General features: G+C 39.3%; 1 protein-coding gene across 1 annotated transcript in view; it reads left to right on the top strand.

Moving 5' to 3' along the window:
* The first annotated feature begins 6086 nt into the window (after positions 1-6086).
* Positions 6087-26234, top strand: part of lingo2 (leucine rich repeat and Ig domain containing 2) — a 40091-nt gene continuing 19943 nt past the window's right edge. The window contains 1 exon segment of the mRNA XM_018693712.2: positions 6087-6198. The gene's annotated coding sequence lies outside the window, so the exon portion shown is untranslated.

Raw genomic sequence — 26234 nt, 5'->3', positions numbered from 1 at the left:
TCTCTTTAGGAGTTTTAAGGATTTTAGCATTTTTCCTTGTCCCTCAATTCTGACTTCCAGTAAACCAGCCTGGGTGTCCTCCATCAAAGGACAACACACGAAGGATTCATTCCCCAGAAATAATGGTTTCTAAACTGCCTTCTGTCATGTGAGCGATGGTAATTAGCAATAACAGGGATCAGCTACGGAAGGAACCGAAGACCTTGAGATCACTTTAGAGGATGGCAAAGCCGAAGGACTCAAATTGGAACCTTATTAGTATTTCATTAACACGCCTTTTACCTTGTTCTCCAGTGTTGCCCGGGTAATTAAAGCTCTGTCGTGTTCTCTCTCAGACCACAGGAGGGTTTTTATGGAAGGCGATTTCTCAGTTGAGCTGGTGCTGTATGGCTGGAAATCACTGCAGCCTCCTCTTATTCTCTGATCACATAGTCAGTCCAAGCTTAATAATGTCACTCTCAACAACTTTGAGGGTTTTTTTCTTTCAGTTTTTGGCATAGCTGTTTTACAAGTGGGAAAAGGGGACAAATCACTTGCCATCATTTTATTATCATTGTTTTTTTCATAGAGCAATAATGAATTGTGTATTGCCTCTCTGAGTAGCATACTGTGTTTTATTGCCTTATTTTTTTCCAAAGAAGACCCGAAAAGTCAACCACATCAGGAGGAAATTATTTGATATTGAATTGAAATAGAAGCATTTAGTAATTTAAGGAGAAAACATATTTTATTTAAATGCAAAAAATGTGCAAATATCCTTGGGCATTGTGAGGTGAATGGGCTAGATAAAAGTGATGATAAGCGGTAGCACCAAGGGACTGTTGATTTTTCACTAAGCTATTTGTGTTATTTATTATGTGAATTTTTATTCAATTAACACCAATGCAGTTCATCCCTATTAAGATGCAGGTCCTGTTTGCAATTTAATATTGCTGCTACATCATATGTATACAAAATAACCCTGGTGATTAATTGCTGTTATTGTTATATTATTTTCTGTGATTGGTTTGATTGAATTTGCTTCTTGAGTCACATGCAAGGTGTTTATCACCTATAAACCCGCACAATAATTACTCAGACTTATCTTTATGACCTTTGAAGGTAATGTTCTGTGCCATACTGCCAGACTCTGGGTTCTAGGAAAAGTAAGAAAATTCAATACTGCCAATAATGAATAATAATCAAGTCTCAACCTAGAAGGGTGACTGTCAGCACGGTGGTTCATGCAAGGTCCCAGTTCTTCACAAGAGTCACAGTGCAGAACCTCACCACTCCACCAACCCACATACACACCTTCATACCGCCTCCACTCAATGTCTCCATTCCCTCCTTTCACACTCCATCGAAAAACTGCCCTCTGAATGATGTATGGGTGAGAACAGGTATGCGGATGTCATTTTTCAACCTATCCACTCACTTTCCACTCTCCACATTGGTTGCTGGATGCCTGGCTGGGCTGACTGGGCCAGGGATCCTATCATGCTGTAAAATGCGATCCCGACCATATATATTTTTTAATGATTGAGAGTAAATCCACTGGCCAGATTTTTTGGTGAGAGTGCTACTGATCCTCTACTGTCTCACAGTAGAGAACCTTTAAATCATTATATTACTCACTTGATGGCTTTGACACCATTTGCTCAGGGTGTTTGTCTTGAAAACTGGGTTTACAGTTTATCCCAAAAGATACTCTTTACAATTTCAAATGGGTGTTGCAAGACAGCAGTGCGTCAATATTATACAATTAGGCGTCAGCCCCCATAAGAATGATTAATGGTATATGTTGAGAGTGGCACCAATGGCAAATCTCGATGCTCATTTCAGTTTTTTGTACTGTTCCATGAGCTGTTAAACTCAAAAAGTGATGAAGGATAAGTGATAATGGGGAACCTGAGTATGTCTGAGGTCATTCTGTGTTCATTTTGTGATGCGGAAACAATGTATTTTCCCTGTGGTGTAATGGCATAAATTAACAAGTAAGAATAGAGTGGAGTTTGTTGACTAAAAGTAACACTAATATACTGTATATTTGTTGTGTTTTTAATATTTTCCCAGAGGCCTTAATATTATTCTCTCTCTTTTTTCTCTCTCATCTGCTGCCCTTGATGTAGGTAAGTGTTTTTGTTTTCCTACTATTTAGGCTGCTGTATGTACCTATGTATTCTTCCTCTCCATTTCATCCAAATTGCTCTCAGAAAAGAGGAAACAGAAATTGGGGAGAATTTGACTGAGGAAAATACTTTGCATTATTGTTTGTGCAATCACCCTATTGAAAACTTTTTCTTATTACCAGAGAAAGAGCTTTTGGTTTGGTCCTTTTCAGTCAAGAAACAAAAAAATGTAAACTTCTGATTGCATGTATAATTTTCAAATAATAAGAGAGAAATTAGTGCCATAATTACCTTTTATTATGGGTGTAGCTAACGATTATTTTCATCATCTATTAATTTATATATATGTTTATATATATAATATGCCAGTTATAATTTCGTAAAGCTAACGATGACATCCAAGGTGAAGTCCAAAATCCAAAGATATTAAATTTACTATCATGTATTACACAGAAAAGAATTCTATTCCCACATTTAATAAAATTAAATGTTTGCTATTTAAAGTTGCAATTGATTTTCTGTTAATCAACTTCATCGATTGACTAATTGTTGCAGCTGTACCTCCTTGTTTTAATAGAACATAGTCTCTCCTTTGACAAGTAAAGCCCATTCTGTTTACCATTTTAGTTATAGTAAAGCTGTATCAAAACAGTGATAATCAGTAAATCATATTTCCCAGTCTGAATATGGGCGTGAACTATGTGTGTCAGATGTCAGTGGGATCTTAGTTAAACCTTAATGAAAGAACTTCATCCTCCGTGCTTCTTCCTCTGGTTCACTGCTATTTGGCAGGCTTGAAAGAACAACTTGGGTCCTCTGTTGCCATGGAGACTTGTATTTGTTCCAAGAGCAGCCACAGTCAGTATTTAGATTCCTAACAACTTTAATGCACTGTTGTTGTTGATTTTTTTTATTTGTTTTGTTTGCTAGGATGCTTGTTGTTAATGAATAACTAAATAATGGACAGGGATGCCTCTGTCAAAGGGAAGCTGAGGTTCAGTTTTGATTGACTGATAAATGGTTTTAAGAGATGCAGTAGCAGTGATTTTGCTACCTTTGCATTTTTGAACCCAAAGAGGATGAATGACGTAGAAGTTGTATTCCTGTCAGGTTGTATGGAAAGTCTTACACTTCCTCAGTTTAAAGTTATAAAAATCAGTTTGATGGTGTGGAAAGGCACTGAATATCTAAAGGATGAGGCTAGAGAGAAGCCAAGAGTTTGAGGAGAGGATTGACTCACTTGTAGCTCAGGCGAGTGCTGTAGTGTAGTTTCAGTGGGATTCAGACTAGTACAGCTCAGAGAGGTCATTAGGATTCCACGCGGTTTTGATCTGGGAGGCTGCAGCATGTTCCAGTGTGTTCCAGAGAGAAAGGTGGATGTCGGAGTTGTTCTCATGTTGTTATGTAAGCTGGGGTTGAGACCAGGGTTTTCAAAGATAGACGACAATACCATTGTGCCTGTTCTCTCACCTGGTTCATGTTTTTTATCTGGCAGTTTCCTTCTATATACACTACCTTTTGATCATTCAAGGCAACACAGGAATATTCTCCACATTCATGGTTAGCTCATTATCAAATACTCATTAAAAATTCACTGCACATTCTGTACTTGCTCAGTAGAGGAAAATTTGTTTTTTGCTTGTGTTCGACATGCAGTGCATTTACTTTCAAAATAAGGAAGTACGCTTGAGACAGAAATGAGGGAAGGAGATCAAGTTTACACTTTCGGCATGCGTGCTTACACCCACAGTGAGCATAATACTAGCAGAAAGCATCTGTTAGCCAGTAATGAATTCAGACCCCTGCCCCATAGTTGTCTATCTAGGCCAAGAAACTGCTAGAAGGACTTATTTGCTATACCTGAATTTCTGTGGGTTTATCTGAAGCAGTGTCTCCCTAAAGCAGGCCTAATCTGGGAGGCTGACCCGTACTACCCCAGGCTAGATCAAACTCAGGGCTGAAGCCACGGCTCTCCCACAGTCCCGGTTATGCCACCCTTTGATTGTCGAAGGCCCAAATCCTTTAAATGTCGGGCAGACTCTGAGAGACACTACAGCTCAGGAAAAGAAGTGAGCACTTGCTGGGAGCTTACATTCTCTGGGGAAAAGCAATGTCCCACTTTCAGAAAAGGGGGAGAGTACCTTCACATCACTTTGGGCACCACTTGGAGGCTGTGGCAGCAGGTATGAGGACTGTCGTGGTCCCAAATGGTTTTGAGAATGCAGAGAAGTGGCCTCCATCTTACTTCTTCCCGTCTCATGCATCACACTTACGGAGTCATGGGAGGCTAGGAGTTGAATCCAAAGGGAGTTCATCCCACAGTGCAAAGTGCTGACTGACACTTCGCATTGTGTTACTCATACAGCAGTGTGCACAGCAAAAGTGGACACACAGCCATACAGACTATGTCTAATGAAAGAGCTATGAAAGAACTATTTACATTTTTAATTTAACTTCGAGTTGGTTTTAATATGTTGTTGTATATTTGACAGGAGCTCACTGGCACAGTTTGAATTTATTCCTCATGTGAGAATATAACCATAGTCAGACTCCTGAAATTGAGTAACGTAAAATAATTGGATTCAGTATCTTTAATGTTTGGCCACATAAATGAAGACATATAGCTTTAAAACTCTACTGCAAGTTACCAGAAAGTTAGGCCAGTAGCAGCAGTTGTTAGCATTTTTATACAATTTAGGCCTGTGCATTTTAATATGTGGATAATAGCATAAACAGCTAGCGGTTCAGTCCTCACTGGTACTACACAGTGAAATTAGCATTAGATTCTATCTTTGTTTTCAAATTTGCCTCCATTCTTATGTTACTTGTTGTAATTTAGGGGACACACAAGGCAGTGCAAAGAGCTTTTGCAGAAGCCTTTGAAGGACAATTTCGGGGGGGACTCTGAGGAGTGGATAAATGTTTCATTGCCATTGGGCAACATGGAAAAAGAAATTTTCCTGGGTGTCAAATTGGGAGAGAAGGCATTGGGTGGGTGAAAAAGATGAGGTGAAAGAGGATATGATGCACTGCAAACAGTCATAGAAAAATGGAAATGGAGAGAATGATGCAAAGATCGTGTGTGTGTGGTGGTGGTGGGGGGGCTGGGGGGGTGGCAGAAATGAGAACTATGAAAAATGAAACCAAGAGAGGTGTGAAGGCAAGGATTACAGCAACAGTGACAAGCATATTGTGGGAGAGAAGATGAATGAAAATTAAAATGATTGATGTGCACACTAACACTTAAGGGTATAAAGACAAAGAGAACGGAAAAGTTCCCTCATGCTCTGGGCCTTCAGGATGTTTACTGTATCTACGTCAGGGATATTTCCTCTGTGGTATTATCTGATGACACAACAATGCAATTGCAGACAGCAGCAAAGGTAGACTGCAGATGTCAACAAGCTCAATTACACTGACAGCAGACTGGTTTTAATTGATTTGATGATGTGCAAAGTGGGCTTGGACTCCCTTATCTTTTCAAGGTAATGAAACAATTCAGATCTTGTGGGTAAAAACTGGTTAAGATAAGTTCCATTATGCAAGATGCTCTACTGTCATGTGTCTAGAGGGAATACAGGTTATTTTTATTCAATGGAATCGTCCAGCTACTTACTAACTCTTTTGTCTTGTTTAGATTTAGATTTAGCTGAAAGTGACTTAAAATAGAGGAGACACAGGAGAGGAAGTTGTCTCAGTAGGCACTCTTTTGCCAACACGGGCATATGTAGTTCATGAGACAGGGATTTTAACCACAACATCATCTTTGGGCATATTTTTCTCTTTGAATCTGCATTCCCACACCTTGGGGAAACCGGAAGCAGGACTGAACTAAGAGCCCAGCGGTTCCTCATCTCCGCTCTCCCTCTCTCTCATCTTTTCTGCTTCTCCCTCTCATCTGAGCAAAAGTCTGAAGTAGGTTAGCACTCAGTGCTTGCACAAGGGAGGAAATTGAAATGCTGAAATAAGGAGTAGCTTGGGAGAAGATGGAGGAGCTATAACCGGGACAAAATTGCCCCGCCATGATGAGAAGGAGAGACATATCTGCTTGGACACAGGGGAGTTCCTCCACTGGCCAATCACTGAGGTGTGTTCCTTTATTCTTCATTCCAATCTTGGTTTAGTGTCAACACCAGCCTTATGAATACTTCTTTTTTCTTCTTCTTCTTCTTCACTTGTTGTATCCACAACCCTGCCCATAATTACATTGCCACACTGGGGTATACTGGTCTGTGAGTGTAGGGATTTAATACACTTCAGAATGAAATGGGCATCATCCTGCCTTCCCCTGCTCTGTTCTTATGAGAGATTACTCAAGGGACTTTGATCGAGCAACAAGAATTCACGCTGCATCTTCGTTGGCTCAGGCCCTGTAAGCAGCACACAACATACGCAAGTGCACACACTGGGCTCGCCCATGCAAGCACGAAACAGTCTCTCACACACACACACACAGCCATCTTACTGTAGTATGCTCAAGCTAAACCATATTCTCCCCCTCTCCTCAGCAGTTCTTTTATTATAGTGCTCCCTTGTGGCATATCTTTTGTATTTGTTTTGTCACACTACATCACTTTGAGCCTACTCTCCTTCAAATGCTGTATCTATAGCACAATATGAGGTTCCTTTTTTTCCTGGTGACATTGATAATTCCAATTTTATGCTGAGGTGTATTACACCCACTGCTTAAATTGGATAACAACAACCAATGTGCACTTCCTAGGGATCCCACATCTCAAAACCCATTTGATCAGTGTTAGACAGACACATGCTGAGATATGTTGACAATGATGTTTACTCTCTGGCTGCGTTGCAAATAGCTTGTTGTTTTATGAGAAAGTGAAAGAGACATGGGAGAGTGACACAGTCAGTCCCAGTTCAATAACCCATAACATGTGGCAGGTCTAACTTTATCAGTATGTTTTTTGTTTTGTTTTTTTTGTTTTTTTTTTGGGGGGGGGGGGGTTGTCACTATACTGAATATTTGATACAGACCTAGGCCTCTTTATTGTTAAATATTCTCCCCAGCTGTGGAGCAAGCACTACAGTTTCTATTTGTCTTGTCCTTGTGCGTTAAACTTACATATTTGTCAGCTCTTCTTTTCACTGTTTTGACACATCTGCATACCAAACCCCATAGTACCAACAGATAATTTATCAGGAGTCCCATTTTATTGTACACCAAGTTTATTCAAAAAAGTCTACTTTTTTGATAATTCTATATAGTAAATAATATACTGTATATATTAATTTGTTGCTATCAGTAATCTAATCTCTTGAATAAGATAGAAAACTTTAAAATCCATTTTTAAAAACATCATAAAAATTGCAGTTATGCATCTTCTTTTTTATTAATTCAGACTTAAGGTGGAATTATGCTTCTGTGAAGGTAAATATAAACTCCTCAGAGAACCTACACAGAGAATTTAGTAGTTGATCCAATTCCTGTTGGAAGGTGGGCTTGAAACAGAGAGGAGAAAAAGTAAATATTGCTTACAAAATCTATACAAGTGTAAAAGAAATAGCTACATGAATGCCTCCAAAAGTCGTCCGCCTGCCTGCAACCCAGAGAAACATGTTTCAGGTGTGAGCAATGAGACCTTCAAAATATTATGCACCTTCTAAGTAAAAGATTCAAACCCAGGCCAAAGAATATTTGAGGTTGAGTGTAAAGCAACTTCTCTGTGAGAAGGTTGCATGAGATGATGATTACTCAATTTGCTTGACATCAGGTCCAAATTATTCCACTACACAGATATATCATGATCATGATATTAATACGTAACCCTATGTTTAAGGCTAATCACCACGCTTAATTTCAGCATGGCTAGACCCATCCTCTTCTCACACTAAAATGTTGAATGGACATGCTTTGTAAATCAAAATTAGCCCCTTAAACTCCATAGAGCTTTGTTCCTATAAAAGGGCAGCAGTTACCCTTCAACTTCTCTTGATCACAGACAACTATTAGTATTATTAGAGCTACCAGAGACTTTGTCCCAGGACTCTGTCAGAGTCTGCCCCTTTTGCCCTGGTCTGATCACCACTGGGCCATGTCAGGGCATAGTATTTTCAAAGCATTTCCCCTATGGAGCCTCTCATGGAAGAGGACAGTGGTTGTGGCTTGTCTAAGACCTGCCCCTTTGGCCCTGTATCTCACCAACCACTGAACTGAGACTGGCTACTAGGCAATGATAATTAGACTTTGTCATCCCCTGTATCTCTGCTACAGAATACAGAATTGGCTTCTGCCTTCTACCCTGGTTGTCACTGAGATAGACTTTGTAATGTTGGTGATCAGCAGGTCAAGTGTTCTTTCCCACCCTCTACTGAGGACCAACTGTCTTCAGAGGACTGTGTGAAAAACAGAAGTTCTAGTAACCTTAATTCTGTGAATACAGTCAGAGCCTCCTGATGCTCCACTACTTCCTGAAGGCTTGGTCAGTGTGGAATGGGGTCACCGCAGCCTTTGACAAGCCCATAAGTTAGAATCAAGCAGTTGCTACATCCATGTTCACAGAGCTAGAGTTACAATACATAACCATTGTTTCTTTATTGTTTGAGATTACAAGTCACATAAGATGTGGGCAGGTAGAAAATGATGCACAAGGAAAAGGGAGTAAATGAGAATTTGAGGGTGGTTATTTGATCATTATGATTACTGGTGCTGCTCTGAGATGCCAGTCCTGCTCAGAAGCAATCTAGAGGGGTTACACAGCACCATGGCCCATGTTCTGTGCTATTTTCTAGGACAATATACACTCATTCCATTTATGTACATATTTGTCACGGTTTGTTTTTATTTTGGGGCAGCACGGTGGTGCTGTGGTTAGTACTGCCGCCTCACAGCAAGACGGTTCTGGGTTCGAACCCTGGTTCTGTCTGGAGTTTGCATGTTTTCCCTGTGCCTGTGTGGGTTCTTTCTGGGTATTCTGTCTTCCTCCCACCATCCAAAGACATGCACATTAGGTTAATTGGTGACTCTAAATTGCCCATGGGTGTGAATGGTTGTTTGTCTATATATGTTGGCCCTGCAATGGACTGGCGATACGTACAGGATATCCTCTGCCTCTCGCACAATGTCAGCTGGAAAATGTCCAACATCCCCCACAACCCTTATACGGAATAGATAATGAATGGATGGATGTTTTTTGTTTTGTCTTTTTCTTTACTCGGACACACTGATTAAAACCACCTGGAGAAGCTGTGCAACAATTTTAAAAATCAGTAGCCTGAGCAGTGGTTAAAGTTTGAGAAATGGCCCTTTAGAGAGAGGAGAGACCATTTTTAATGGACTCTACACAGTCTGCCTGTAAGAAGATTAAGCCCCTACCATCTGAGAGAAGGCTCATTGTCCTTCACCACAGGATCAACACATAGAAGAACTCATCTTCCCTGGGGCCATTTCACTGTTGAACAATATGTTCAAGGCCGCTGACCAGTCCTTACACTGTAGAACCCTCAGCAGTATTGTTTACCACAGCAATTTTAACATACATGCCGGATGTTGCATCCATCTCCACAGTATTCAACCTTGTTTTCCATCCTGCTGTGTAATTTTTATAGCTACATGGTCTGCTGTTAAGCACTGACATACAAAGCATGCCCATGGAGCATAATGAGGATTTCTACTTCTTCTTTTTGGTTACCCACATGTAGAGATGCATGTTTGCAGTTACCATCATAACTGTGAGCATTCATAAATTCTCACAACCCAATACACAATGCATTGTGTGTGCTTAACTATGTGAGTTAGAATAATGTTAACTTAAATCCTACAAACATGATTTGGGTTGCAGTTACAAACATAAATCCAAGTGAAGCAGGAGTAGCTATATGGCCAGTGTGGACAAATACATTGATTAAAACTGAAGTGAATTAGTTCCATCAGATGGACGGGAGACGGAGGACTGAAAATGTGACAGAAAAGTGCCATATATAGAGAGGATGTTAAGCTAACAGGTCATATCCTTAAGAGCTTTTAGGCATAAATAATTATTGTGAAACCCTGAGAGAGGAGTGTGTGGGTCTGAGATCAAGGCCATAGCTGGTGTGATTGTGTCTCCACTGGGGAATCATTGCAGAGACTTGGGTCTGACTGTAGGGTATGGCATTGCTGACGCAACAACAAGAATGTCTAGATTGTGCTTAAATTGTGTTCACCTTTCCCCAGAGTCTAATGTTAGTGAAATTCAGGAAGTAGCTTAGCTCACTAGATTTAAAAATCCTCTCCCAGGCAGCAGTTAGAGCTGTCAGTTAATGCATCCCGGCATGATCAGATGCTAAAATTCACATTGAAAAGACAGGTGTGACCACAGCTGCAGTGATGTTACATAAAAGGGCAGCTGGTTAAGTTGCAGCGCAAGGCACTGTTGGCTGCAGGGGTGCATGGGAGAACTGTCAACTGTGATGCAGTGCTACATTTGCATTGCTCTTTTAATACACACTGTAACGAAATACACACACATACACAAGCAAAGTCTACCATAGTAAGTCATACACACTCCATGCAGATACCCTCCACTATGCAAGCTTACAAGCAAGTGCCATAGAGGGCAAGCATAAATGTATGCACCATCAGCACCATCATTACTTCCTCAGTTCATCACACAAGCCCAAGTCATGCACACAACACACACACACACACACACACACACACACACACACTTATTGCTCATGCTTACACAGTGTGAGACCTTTTATTACATGTAAGGCAGACTGAGTGACGCCAGGCAGCCAGTATTCACCCTCCTCTCCCTGGCAATCTATTCTTACCTAATTATTTAGGGGGGTGGGCTTGAGACCTGCCTTAATTTGCCACTATGCAGTGTGCAATTAATCAGGGGCCTTGCTAACTGACAGCCTTAATGGACGCACTCAGCTCCTCTATGATTGTCTGCTGGCTGCCTGTTCCTTCAGTGCGTAGCCTCAGAACTCAGACAAGCATATCCTTCAAGAGCGGCTACACATACGAGGACACTTCCACTGAATTGAATGGTGGGGTGGAGTGCTGAATGAGAACATTCATCTTTGCTTACCCACACCCACCTCTCAGCTTCACCGCAGTAATAACTGTGTTAGAAATAAAAGCCTTTGATTCTTTATGATACCATAAGGCTCATACTCAACTGAAGCATTTGTGGGGGCAATTAGGATTGAGTTAAAACAATTCCTGTTTTTCCATTTGCTTTGTTTTTCATTTGAGTAGAGGAATGAAGATTCTAAGATTATATAAAAGGGAAGAGGCAAGTAACATGGAGACAAAGGCATGGGTGCTTTTAAGGTTTTCATAGTCCTCTGACACTTAAAGTTTCTACTGTGCTCAGATAGAGCGAGAGTGAGGATGTTGTCTGAGGTGTAATGCAATGGCAGAGATATGGCTGCATTTACACCTGGAAAAAACTTTTCAGAGAAGGTCTACATTCTCCAGAGGTCTGACCTCTATAAGGATGTGATGGAGTGTTCTATAAAGCATTAGTTCTAAACTTGAGGGCACAATTCAAGTGCATTACACCTCCAGAGAAACCTTTCTATGTTATAACTCAGGGTCAGACATTGGGAATATAGGGCTCATCATGGCACTTAACAGTCACAACCACTTCAACTGTACAGTCACTTTTAAGTACTATAAATGCACTGTGCTTTTTTCACACAGACAACTGGCATAGTTTAATTTTATTCTATATAACATCACAAATGGTCTTTTGACTAAAGGACCTTTCAGCTGCTCCTGTAGTTTCTTCTGCCATTCTCACAATAGCTCTGTTGAATTAGGTGGTTAAAATAGTTCGCTATAATGCATGTTGCTTTGGCCCTTGTGTTTGGTGAAATCGCAGACTGTTAAAGCACTGGGTGCTTTTTGCCATGCTGTCTCTCCAAGATTAACTTGCAGTTCAGCCTTAGTGACGCAGGGCACCCAACTAGGTCCTCTAAGCATTGTGTCAGTCTCTCTTTCTACCTATCATTCTCTCCATCAGGACCCAGTTTTACAGAGAAGGAATTTGGATCAGTATGCAATAGTTGGCACAAACTAAAAACTTGACTACCATCACTTAAAATGGCATTGTTTGTATCTATCTATATATGTCACATCACTAACTTTACAAAATTTACAGATAGTGGTGGGAAAAGATGCAATATATGAAAAGGTTACACAAATTTCCCCATTGTGGGACTAATAAAGGATTATCTTTAAATGGACATGTGCCACTGAAAATCCAGGCTTTTTAAAGAAAAACGCAACATTTAAATTACCCCTCATGTTCTGCCAAAAGCAGTTATTTGCTCCTCTGCTGAATAGACATCCATGGATAGTAATTATGTGAAATCATGTGAATTATTCTTCAGGCTATTTAAATATCCAGCTACTGTGTCATACTGTTATTGTTTTCCTGTTTATGAATAGGAGGTTTTGCGGCAATGAATACCCAATGAGAGTTTAGCCTTAGAGTTATTGTGTACCACAGTGCTTGACCTGTAGAAGAAATATGATTGCATGCCTATGGAATTTCTGTTGCTGGAGGCTATTGGTGTTTACTGCAATGACTCATGCACATGCAGTTGGAGCCATTTAAAAAAAAGTTACTTAAGTGTATTTTATTAAATATGTAGTTTGTGTTTATTTGTATCTATTACTATAGTTATTGTAATAATACTATTGTATTGACAGCAATATATTCCCTTTTCTTACCTTTATATGATGAAGTCATGTGAGAACTGAATAAAGCCTTAATATAAAGAAATATGAAAATACGCACCAGATGGCAAATGCTAATCCAACTGCGACAACATTGCTTGAGATATCAGTGACCAGAAAATTGCAGAAAGTACCACTCCCAACAATGTGTGCCTTGACCTTTGTCGTCTCTCACCCAGATAGAGTGTGTACATTGATAGAAAAGCCCCAGGGTTATGGTGATATGAATGGCCAAGTACTGACCTTTGACTCCTCGCTTTACCCCCCACTGTGAATAAATGATTCTAAAGGGCCCCATCCCAGAGGATTAATGTGCTCAGCAGGGCTTCAAGCTGCTCACAGAGAACAGACAGAGTGAAAAATGTGCCATTGACTCTGTACAGTACAGTGATACAGTGACAGTAAATGTTGGAATGGCTCTGTTAGGAATCCTGTTGCTTTTGTCATTCAGGAGTCAGCTCTGTGTTAAGGGCAATAGAGGTATCACAGTTTATGCCAAGGTGAGATTAAACATAATGTGCAGGACTGTGAAGTAATGAAACATTAATCAAGATGGATAATTGCTACCTGCACATTTTACTCAAATAAGGGGGAACACTTGAAGTTAAAACTGATTGAATAATTAGGAGGTCACAAAAGGACACAATTAGGAATTTGTGCATGTTCTGAAATTTGGATTTATCACTTCGACCTTTTTCAACACAGCGTTAACCAAAAAGTCAAAAGGCAGATATCGCAAAACCTGGTGGAATGCTCAACTCTTAAAGTAATAATTTGCTTTCTTGCCAAGAGTTGGGTGAGAAGATTGAGATAGATATAAAGCTACTGTTAGCTTAATGCAAAGACTGAAAACAGGAGAACAGTTAAACTGGCTCTGTCCAAAGGTAACAAAATCTGCCTACCAACACCTCAAAGAACTCCTTACCATCTTTGTGATAAGGTTGCTAGTTCCACATATTTACTGTGCATGCAGTGAGATTGTCATCAAGATTCTCATCTAACCCTCAGCAAGAAAGCAAATAGTCATACAAATATCCTACTTCTAATTATTGTTATTTCAACAAATTCTATGACATTAGGATAAAATAATACAGTGACTCTTTTGTTGTCACAATATGATTATATTGCACTCACTACTTTTATTAATGTATTTATCAGTTTTTTCTATACTTGCTTAAACCTATTCAGATTCTTAAAGAGCAGGCACATTTCCCAGCAACAACATGATAAGCAGGGCAGCAGGTCAGGACAAGGGCAGGGCATTAATGGAACAAACAAATAATCAGACATGCTCGCATTTCATGGGTGGAAACACCGTAAACTCACCTACATTTACAGTACTGCACATACATACTGCACATCTGTATGTTTGCATGCTACAGTTGATAAACTTAAAAGGTGATCCATAGGACAAAATATTTTATACTGAGTTTGAGTAAGTTATGCATCTCTGACCACAGTTGTTTCAAGGCACATCAAACTTCAGAATTGCTTCCTTCACAACCGAAATGTGAATAGCTGGAAGGAAACCAACCAGATATTAAACATGAAATAATTTTAGTGTGAAACTGCCGTTTTCTGTTTTCTTCTGCATTTTGCCATCTATCATCTGCCCAATGTCTGCCTGTTATTGTCAGATTTGATTCCAAACAAAATGGATGTGGTTGATATGCTTTCATATTCTGATAAATTTTCCAGCAGGAAGATAAATAGTCCAGATATGTTTGTGCTTGTACAAGCATTTTGCAGGGCTAGCACATTTGTCAAGCGCTGCTGACACTGTTGTGGAGGAGTCCTCATGGATCACTTGATATCCAGGAAGAATGTATAGGCCAGAAAGGACACACTGAGTCGTTTTAAATGGAGATGCCACTCTCACATGCCTTTAAATAGAGCATCAGACCACCTGCTATGTTGAACCACATAGAACATATTATATGTTTTATCAGCCCCAATTCATGTGCATGTGTGTTAGCTGGTTTCCTCCCACAAGTGGAGCCACAGAGCCAGGGCTGAATTATGGCGTGTCAGCAGAGTTTTTTAGTTTTATGTGAGTTGAATATGAATCTCCCCCTCTCTTTTCTCCTACTCTCTCTCTTAACACTGTTAAAGTAAGACCCTCAGAAGCTGAGAGCATTGTTTAACTGTAGGGCCTAATTAAGCACAGGAGTGAAAAATCAGAGAGAGAGCTGGGAGGAGAGAGGGATACCAGTAGAATAAAGGGTTGGGTGTAAGGGGAAAGCCTTGGCCCATAGCACAGAATCCTGCTGTTGCTTTCTATGCATTTCACGAGCCGTGGCATCATAATCACTAGCATGTGATTTTGTTTTCCTTGAGCTTGAAGTCCTAGTTTGTATTCCTGTCCACTTCCTGATCAGAAACCCTCAATGGACGGTCCTCTGCAGCCATCACTCCAGGACTAAGGCTGGTTGAAGTTAATTAAATCTGAGCTAAGTGAAGCGGCAGAGTTGGGTGGGAGGTAATGGTCACCCATCTTCAGCTAGGACTGTGGAGTGTCCTGTCCAATGAGGAAGCAGAAGTGATGCACTGCCTCGGAACGGCACAGGCAAATAGTTAAGGAGGACGAGGGCAACATGCCGTTAAATTGAATGGGAAAGATCTTTAAGGCAGGGTGCGGCTCTCAGGCAGTGGCCAGCGTTGATAATTTCAACGTCTACTAATCACATAAATGCCACTGAGTGCTAACAGCACCTGAAAATTATGTGTCCACAATATTTTGTTATCTCAGTTGGTGATATTTTGTTGTTCTGTTCTGCTTCCACAATCAATCATAAAGTGCTTAATCAAACAGACTTGCTGATACAATGAGAAAGCACAGTACTCACTAATAGGAAAAGTGAATTAATCTCTGATAGATCTATACATCATGTCTGCAGTATGCCTGTTGGATTATGTGTAAATAATTGCTCATCCTACATATATTAAATATATATAATCTGACCAGTTAAGCATATCATAATGTCAACCCTGGACTTAAGGTACCTACTCTCTTTTTGTTTATTAAATGGTATATTTCGTCTTTTGGAACAAAATTCTCCAGCCTACGAGTACAACTTATGAAACTCAGCAATTACAAACATTTTTCATTTTCAATACTGCATTATTGCCACTGGGAACTAAGCTGAAAATAATACAGATCCCAGTTATTTGGCTATTCATCCTAGTTACAGCAAAAGCGACAGCTGTATCTGAGAGCATCTACCGCAGCTACAGTCCTTAGTAACGTCTTGATTATATTGATGAAAAAAAAAAAAACATTTATAGCTACTTCATGACTTCATGCATAGGTGAACAAGGAATTGATGTATCAATCAAATGCATGTTGGTGTTGCTTTACGATAGAACATCATATAATTATGCATACAATCCATAGTTCACAGTCAATCACAGTTGTGGCTGAAACAGTGTGTACTATCAGCCCATTTACATTATCCAAGGTGCTATTGGTCTGACTGTGATAAAGCAGCACTGATCACTTCACATTTCATACTGCATTTGCATTTTGATTTGAAGCATTTAGCTCATACTTTTATCTACTAGTAATGGGCAATATTTATTCAACATTTGCCAAACTAGTTTAGAAGTCTGTGTCTGGGCATATTTTTGTTTTAGACAAAACAAATACACTCTCTCTTGTCAATGCAAAAGTTGAAAATGTGCAGCACTACCACTGTCTAGATCAATGGGAACCATCAAAAAGTCTTTTCTGGTTAACCTGGACATTGAATCTTATGCAGTTTTCAATGTGGAAAAACACTCCACACCTTACTTTTGAATTCTCTTAGTGCTATAAAGTAATGAGAAAGCTTTTTGGGACAAGCTCTCACAACAAAACTCCTTAACATTTGAAGCTTCACCCCCACGTGTCGCAGTGACACATTGAGAAGGGTTGTGTGTGGATGAGTACATCTTTCACCGCTGACCTAGTCTCATCTCTAGCAGTGAATATGGCACAATGTTCCCTGCCACAGCTGATGGAATCACATTCAGCAGGGCCACTAAGACAGGCAAATTGAGGCTCATTTTATCTGGGGTTTATATTACAATATGTTATGATCCCAAAGCTGTCAGGAGGAAAAGAGAACTGGTATCCACGACTCAAAGTTTAGAGTGCTGGAAAGTCTTTAAAAGTGCAAGGTCTGATTACACAATAAAAAATGTTATAAAGGGTATATGTGCCCATGCAGAAAAACACTTTTTGAACTTCTTATATTACAGTTATACTTTATACAAATAGAAGATCTAGAGCACTTTTATCAGTGGTTATATTAGTGCTTAAGAAGTCAGAGTTCTATACTATGAAAACAAAATGTGCTTCAAAATAATTAAAAATAGTAAACTACAGTCTATAACCCCTTTAATGACATGCCCATGATAACATTACAGGCCTTCAAAGCCTGTTCTCTCAATCAGCAGTTTACTATAATTAGTGAGTTCCTACATGAACACAAAGGTCTCCACAGAAATGCACAAAAGGTTTCTGTCTTTTGCATATTCTTCTGTTCAAAAAAGTGTTATAGAATTTACTTTTCTGACTAAGCTGCACTGGAAGAAGAGTGTGTTGTGATCAAAAAGGCTGAGGGATCTCTAGGAAAGAAGGAAGAAACACTTGGTTATTAGACTGGAGCTTTCTGGTTGAGATATAAGGGTGAAAAAGTCAATGCAAAGAGACGAATAATGAGTCGGGCTTTGAGATGACAAGAGTCTGGACTAGGAGCTGATGAGGGAAACTGTGATCCAATGGATGTTATAGAGAACAGGCCAGAACAGCAGGTACCATCATGTAGGACAGTTGGTTGTTAAAAATCACACAAAGGTTTTTGCAGATAGAAGAGTATTATTGTAGTGTCATTTTATAGGGGACAGGAAGTCACAGGGCAGAAGAAAGCCATTTTCACTTCTAGCCTGTTGGAGAAAATCCACCTGGAAATGTCAGCTTGGCATGCAGGGATGTGTTCTTGAACCTGACTGTGCGAGACATGATAACTAAGCCACAATATTACAAAGTCAAAATAGGAGGAGGCTAAAGACTGAGCCCTGAAGCATGTTTTTCCTAAACTCTTACTGCTCTTCCCTTATATGCCAACATTTGTGTGTCCATCTGTGTGTGTGTGTGTGAGAATATGTAAGGCAATATTGTATATCAAAGTAACATTAGCTTTTGATATCAGTCTGTCAGTGTTACCCATGATGGAGATGAAGACATGATTTTCTTCAACACCTTCTGGGGTCTATAAAATCTGCAGTGAACCCTGCCTCACCCTGCTTTTAGGAGCTGCTAAACCTGGTACGAATTTCATTAGCATGTTTTTTTGTCAAAAATGTAGTGAGTACCTGCACAGAATATACACTTTCCCCAGCAATATTTAAGACACTTTGGATTTGGATTTGGACTACACTATGAAAGTGTTGTGATTTTGATTCGACTGTACCAATCATCACATCACTTTTTTCCATCTTCACTGGATATTTAGACTAACCGTTACACTATAGTCCTTTTGTTACAAAGGCTCTTATTAGTTTTCTCTGGGTGCTGACAGGAGTCAGATTTCATGACATGATTATTTTTTGTTGCAACCTCTTGTTACAATTATGCATCACTGAGGAATAACTTTTCATGTGGCAAATTTCATGTTTTATATTTTTCTAATGCCAGCAGGTGAATCCCAGTGGGTGAATTAAGGAAAGTGTTCTTTAATGCTGCACTTTTAAAGTAGTGAGAATAGTTTTCTGACTACAACCAACACAAGTCCCCGAGGTCTTCTGTGAGTCGCCTTTTTACTGTGCCAAAATGCAGAACAAAAACTGTTGAAAATGCCTCCCAGAGGATCTGAGAAAAGGAGGCTCAAAATTTACCTTTTTAGCCTGGCAGAATTCATTTTTTCATCCCTTATTGTTCAGGGGTTTCTTGTGATTATTATTTACACTTTAAAGTAACTCAACATTTACATTTCCTTCTGTGTTTTAATGTGCATATAATTTTCTGCTTTGTATTTTTAGATGTTTTTGCCAGTAAAGTGGTCAGCTACTGTGGGTGAAATTAGATCATTATATTAGTGCCACTGAATTGACTCTACATGTATGTGTGATCCCACCTACATTATTTCTCACAGGTGTGATTGTTATTTTTACATTAATAGAGTGCATATTTTTCATTTACCAGCATTTGTACTCGTAAGGAATCTAAACAACAACCTGAACTTTGGATAGTTCTGCTGTATCTTTTTTCTAGATGTGAGATATGCGGGTAATTTCTGGGGCAGTGCTTGATAGATAAAAAACAGACATAGCTGCCTTTGCCCTCAAAATAAGAGATGACTAATCTAATATCTGATATGATTCACAGAGAGGACTATCACATATAAAACATGGAATGGTCTGATAAACAGTTTGCTGAAGCTTTCAGATACAAAATACATTTGTATTGTAGATAATGTCCTGTTGGTGTAATAGACCCTAATAGTATTTTACTGCAGTGCATAGATACATAAATAGTCTTTATTGTCCCAGGAGGGAAATTTGTTTTCAAAGCCTGTACAAGTTCATGTCTTACAAGAAAAATGTACAAATATAAATCAAATACAAATAAGTTTCATTTCTGCTTCCAAGAAAAATGACAGAGCCAGTCATTTCAGCAAATCCTTAAAAACCACACATTTTGACATTCAAGTGACAAAGCCCTCGGAAGCATCTGAAGGAATTATGCCTGTTGTCTGTCAGGAGCAAAGAAGGTTGTTCCAACCAGTCAATGTTGGATTATTTTAACCAGCACTCACTGTAGCTATGGTGAGGGAGGTAGAGCAGGTCGTCCACTAATCACAGGTCTGTTGGCCGTGGAATTCTCAGCTCTTCCTGTCCACATGCTGAAGCGACATGTCACATGGATATGTCACATGGACACTTCACAAGGATATGTCACATGGACACTTCCCACCTTGTTCCTGATGGTCAGACTAGCACCTTGCATGGGAGGTCACTGTCTTGTGAGTGTGTGTGTGTGTGTGTGAGAGAGAGAGATAGAGAGAGAGAGAATGCTTGAATTAGAGGCAAATTGTAATGCTTTGGATAAAATCCCTGCATAAATGCACCTATTTAAGCATGACCATGGCAATTGTTCCCTGAGATGAACCAAGTGTTTATTATCTTAATCATGATAACAGTGGTCCCCTGACCTTAAAGTAGTCATTTTCATTCCACTCACAATGTTTCCTTAACTCTCAATCTATCCAAACTTTATATAACTAAGACTGGGTTGATTTTCTACACTTAATCATAAAAAAAAGTTACACTGGAACTTTTATGTTTTAGGTGTCAGTCAGAAACTTAATGTGACCATGGCATAATAGATTGTGATGTAGACCTTTATCTACACTTGTTGTTTGGAGATCATTTTTCTTCCAGCTTGTATAATTATGTAACCCATGTACCCACATCACCTCCATTGAAGGACGTGAGAACTTGGCTCCTTGTGCTCACCATTCAAGCCTCATCATTTATCATTCAGGATTCTCACATCAGAAAATGGGCTTTTAATTATTTATTTTCTGGCTATGTCCTGGGTAATTTGGGTGCAAGACCTTGCAGTGATTTACAAGAAGGCCTCAGTGGATGATAAATGTGCGCCCCTAGTGATATGATTGGAACCTTTACTGTCTTCCTTTGCCACCAGTTACCAGGTATTTTTAGTGCTCTCCTGCATTTAAAAATGGAGAAAAGCTGCTGTTATTCACTATGTTTGGATTACCCCACCTCCTGTCATGTTACAGTATGTTTCACTACAAAACCCCATTTGAACCAGATTCATATGAGATTACAGACCCAAGATGCCATTGAGATGTCTTTTAATCAACACACATTATTCATTATTCATTATTTTTGTTTCATTGGTCTGACCTATTTCCTGAATAATCAAGCTTTCCTAACAGGTGCAGTACAAGCCTGAATCCATAATAAATACTTTTTCAGGAATAAAGGCTAAATTTATTTTCTGCTAATTCAGAATTTTCGAAACTGTTTAACCAGGTTTAAATTACCCAACCATTCTAAAATGGCCTAGTGATTTCTGAACACACAGTAATTTAATCTTTCAGTAATATAACAGACAAGAAAAAAAAGCATTTTTTCATGACCCAACAGTGACATCCAATCTTATCACGTGAGAAGAAAAATGCTGTTTGGACAAATTACACTCATAAGGTCTGTGCCATTAGATTGAAATAGGAGAACAGTTACATTACAACATATTGCTAATGATCACATTCTATATTGAATGACAAAACATAGATCAATGAAATTACTCTAGTTGCTTTGTTATGCTAACTCACTCCTCTGTGAGAAACAGTATCATACAAGGTGAGGCACATAATTAAAGATGAGGAATAATTCCCCACAATATATTGTGATTTCTTCCCATCATTTGGCAAAACAGTCTCCACAGAGAGCAGCAGCACTAAAATGTCACAGAGGAGTTGAGATGAAAGGCCAGGGGCCTGTGAGTTCACACACTTTTCTGTCTTTTCTCTCCATTCCTATCCTCCTCATTTTGTGTGGAGGCACCATCATGTGTGCACTGTGGTTTGATTAAGAGCTCCCCAGGGTTTGGCAGAGGGAAGAGAATGTGTTTACTACAACACTTTTATGCTATATACAATGTTCAGTTTGTGGACTTGATTGAGCCCAGTAGGCCTATCGAGATCGCAGCCTCTGCTCTCTCTAAACCTCCGGGGGTTAATTAACCAGACTAGGTAACTAGCTAGCAGCCTCCGATTGTATTAGCAGACAAACAGACCCATTGAATCTTCTTTGTCTGTGTTGTGCTCGTATTAGATAGCGTTCACAAAGTTTAGCAGATTTCGCCTTGAAAAGGCAAGAAGACCAAAAATAACAAACTAATTTTACCTGTGCAAGAAGAATGTCCAGCCAGTCGCTTGTATTGTAGTTTCCTGCAGCTGTGATAAATATTTGTTGTCCGAGACAGAGGCAGACACACAGGATGAAGATGGGGATTCTGCTTTCTAAGGGTTTGGTTTTTTGGCTTGGTTTGGTTTTTCTGCACCACAACAGTGTCTGTAGGCTTCTCTCTGAATGACCGGTAAGACCATTATTTCTCCTTTCTTACTACTACAGTTCTGTATTAAAAATTGCTACATATATATTATTACATATATATTACATACATATATATGTGTGTGTGTGTGTGTGTGTGTGTGTGTGGTATTATTCAGAAAAGTGCAAAACCCAGAGTGAATTAATTTATGAATTGATAATCTCCAACTAGAAAGTCAGGGGGTCACATCTGCATTCATTTCAGTGTAATCCTCTTTAATTTATTAAGCATAATTTATTGATTTTTTAATTGTTCATATGATGAGTCTGCATTCAGTCAGTTGCTAGAAACATTCTGTGACCTAATTTAGATGCTTGGGTTTGTAACATTCCAGGTTTCTGTGAAATCTGTAAAATATATGCTATTGTTTCAGAATCTGTAATACTTCAAAAGTAGGATATTGCATTGCTCCCCTTGCTACTTGAAATAGTTTACACACTGAGAGTGTGTCTGCCTTCAGACAAATGATTATTTTTGACTCTCACACAGATGGGAGTAAATCCATGTCATCCCATAAAATCAGTGCCAGTGCCACCAAACTTTACAGAACCATCATGATGCCAGATGCCCTTTGTGAAAATCAGAACAGCTTGCATATTTCTGAGTTGCCTTACTAAGCTGCATCCATCTTACAATAGAACGTTTGTGTATACTACCCAGCCTATTATCCTATTACTCATCTGCTCTACATGAGCAGCTGAGTAATAGGATGTTGCAGCAGGGGAGAATGGTGCACTGAGTGGTTAATGCATCATTTCTACATAAATCCCCAATTATAACATGAACACATACCTTGTAACCTGCTATCCTTGTGTTACTATTGTGTCAGAGTCACACTTATTACCATTTTACTCTTGTGCACAGAAAGTAAAACATAAATTACTCTTATCCAGAGATTCAGAGAGGAGCTACGTGCCTTTTGAAACATAAAAATATCTGACCCCACAGGCAAACAGAGAGCTTTGCAGGGGCATCTTACACATGGTACTTCCAACGGAGCCGTACTTCAGGCTTAATCTTCCTTTGCTAAAATAGTGTGGAAATCTGAGCCATTATTGTCTTCAGCAGTGAGGTGTGTGTGTAATGAGCATACAATGCTAGTCTGAGAGGTTTCACCAAAGTGCTGAGGCTTAAGGAAAAGAGGAGCATGATTCATCTTGTTTGTAAGGCGAGCCTTTATTAGGGGCAGAGTAAGAAAAAGGCCTTGGCTATAGCTCCTCCACCCAGAGGCTCTGTAATTGCTTTCGGCTGCACCTTGAGAATTTGATGAGTCAAGTCAAGACTTTTGTTTGAGTGACTGAGCAAAGAAGGAGCTCTTACAGTGAAAGTGAATTATCACAGCATCACTGTGGAAACACAAAAGTGAAGGCCATGGGGTGTGAGCAAGCTTTAATGCATTAGACATCAGGACTCCTTAATTTTGTTCACATAATTGCCTTCATGTGCATTAATGCAAGAGAAAAAAATGCCTGAGCCTGCAGTCAATTTATGGTTTTTGAGTTTCTAAAAGTAACACACAGCCAGCTCACATTTACCATCAACTGTGATAACAGAAGTATTGCATTGCACAACTGAAGCTACAGCTCACAATATTTTTTTTTTCCTTTTTTCCAGTTAATCTTTTATTTATGTCACATGCAACTTTAATAAGGATCATCTTCACATAGAGGGGTAACCTGATATTCTTACTGCTGATATGTGTTGTCTTAGCAAAGCTGATGAGATTTTGTTTGTGATGCTATTGACGAACGAGGTATAAGACTAATTTAAAAACTCATTTTTAATTTTTGCTAAATAAGTGGCCACTTATGTAGTATACAAGCTTGGTGACTTGCCTCTATGACATTTTCAAATTAACAAAATATTTATAAGGTAGATGATAAATACATTTATTGCATCCCTTTGAAAGCAGGTTTTTGAGGAGATAAAATAACCTTTGTTGTACCAGGCCAAACATCCACTTCCTCCACAGGTCTACAACAGGAAACACTGCTTAATGGTTCTTTGTACTTCTGACAAATCATTAGCATAGCTCTAACATGCCCCCTTCCACAAAATGTACCACATCAAAGCAAGTTACGCTCACCCCCGAACTGTAAAATCCCTTTATGCTTTGCCTTCTTTACATCTACAGATGGTTGTCCTATCTTGCACTCCTGACTCTCTGATCACACAAGCTCTGTGATTGTGCCTTGTTGTGCTGTTTTGACTCGGTCCTCTTTAATTACAACTGATTTCCATAATGCCCCCCTCCCTTCTCCTCCATTGCACTCCACATCCCTCTAAAAAGTGCACCCAAAATTTTCCAACTTGAAGTGTGCTACCAACTAGTAAAAATAGACTTCTGTATGGGCAGACAGAGGCAGCTCTCTTCTCTTATTAAAGCAGAACGGAGTGTACTCTATCTGTCGAAACAAGATAGGTTTGAAGTGTCTGCACGAGACCCTTTGGATATCCTGGATCCTATAATGGGACCCGTGGGATTTGTCATACATGATATATATCAAATTAATTGTCACATGAAAAAAATGGTGGCCAGTGGCCAAGACAAACCCACAACATTATCTTTATATTGCTGGGAAAGGAAGCTGTCCAACTCTATCTGAAGTGAAAGATGAAACTTCATGCCATTTGACCAGTCAGACGTCTTGTGGGAAAAGCAGAGTTCTATTTTCTGTCCTCCCATGAACTGCCTTGTTTTTGCAAATAAAGTGCCAGAAATTCACAGTAACCCCCTCGCTCTAAATCACAACCATGTCCTTTAAATTTCCCGTGAAGGCACTTTAGTTTTCTTGGCTGGAACATTTAAATACCCTAAACATTGCACATGTATACCCTGAATTTGATCAAGGGAAGAGGTTATATTTTTTGAGGCTCATGTCATCACAGAAGCATCTGTGATAGGGTTGAGATAAAAGGTAGACACACAGTTGCTATGAACAAGGTAATAAAATGTCAGGAAATTTCCCTTGAGAGGATGTGCTTTGCAAACAAAAATCAAGTGTGACAGAGGCTGTGAGGTTGCATTTTAAGATGGAAACATCAAGGTATACCTGACATATAAACAATAATCTCTTTAAAAACTTAATCATAATTTCATGGACAAAAACATTAAATCTCAATTATTCCATGTAATACGAACTGAGGATATGTTTGCTCATCCTGTGGAGGGATGCTGGCCATGTGTAGCACATGGACATTCAGTAATTAATTGTTGGAAGTCCTACCTATTCAGACCATCTGGACTATAATTAGGCCACAGTAGTGCCCTCTAGCTAAGAGTCGTCATGTATCCTTTTTTCCCCCACCAGATTGGAAGCAATAACCTTTTCCCCTGAACTTTTCTACCGTCATGACATAGTGTCCTTAGAAGTAACCCTTAGGGGCACCTTGGAACAAGTAGAGCATTGTAGTGCTGTTTTTGGCTGTAGTTTTTGTGGGCACTCGCACAGAAACCTTAATGAAAATGGTTGAAGAGGGGTCAGTAATAAAACCAAATAACATTCAAGACAATTATGCATTGCGAGAAGTACGTGATGTGGGTGCACTGGTTAAAGAACAATTAATTAATTAAAGAATAATTACATACATGCTGGCTCCTAATTGTTTTAGTGACCTTTACCTGCCTACTGTTGGGTCTGCCAATTTAAGTAATTTTGCTGCTTCACAATCCAAATTAAAAACAAAGTGTGATCAAGCTTTTGCTGTAGTGGTGACTCATATGAAACAACTTTAGAGTTAGATCTGCTGGCATCACCCTTGCTTTGTTTTGTTTTTTTAAATCTTGCCTCAAAAGCACCTTTTTACTTGTGTGTTATTATCATGTTGCTGTACTACTTGATACAGTGATAGTATCTTATTAATGTTTTTATGTTTCTCCCTTCACACTTAACTGCCTCATTCCATTTATACTGTCTTGCCTTTACAGTATTACTGTTGTTTTATGTCCCTGTTTGAGCTGCTGCTCACATGAGTAAGACTGGGGGTCTTAGAGGGTTTGCAAGCTGACGATAGGTCCAGCCCTGGTTCTCACCTTGTGATGGGGCCTGTTACATTATGATGTCTTGAATGATCTTAGCCATCTACCAATGAAAAATCAAGCACACCCAGCACAATGGTGTCAATTCCTTGCTTATATTTTATTTTTTGTTTATTTACAATAAATATTAAATTCATAGAGAATCTAGAGGCTAAAAACCATGGGAATGGATTTATAAATATTTTCTGTAGTATTTTGTGGGAAAGATTTTCTGTGGATACACATAAAGAGAGAATGTTTCTTCATCTCAGGAACATTTGC

The sequence above is a fragment of the Lates calcarifer genome, linkage group LG8 (genome assembly GCF_001640805.2).
Source record: "Lates calcarifer isolate ASB-BC8 linkage group LG8, TLL_Latcal_v3, whole genome shotgun sequence".
Taxonomy (NCBI): Eukaryota; Metazoa; Chordata; class Actinopteri; family Centropomidae; genus Lates; species Lates calcarifer.
The sequence above is the reverse complement of the archived record's forward strand: the minus strand, read 5'-3'. Positions and strand labels throughout refer to the sequence as shown.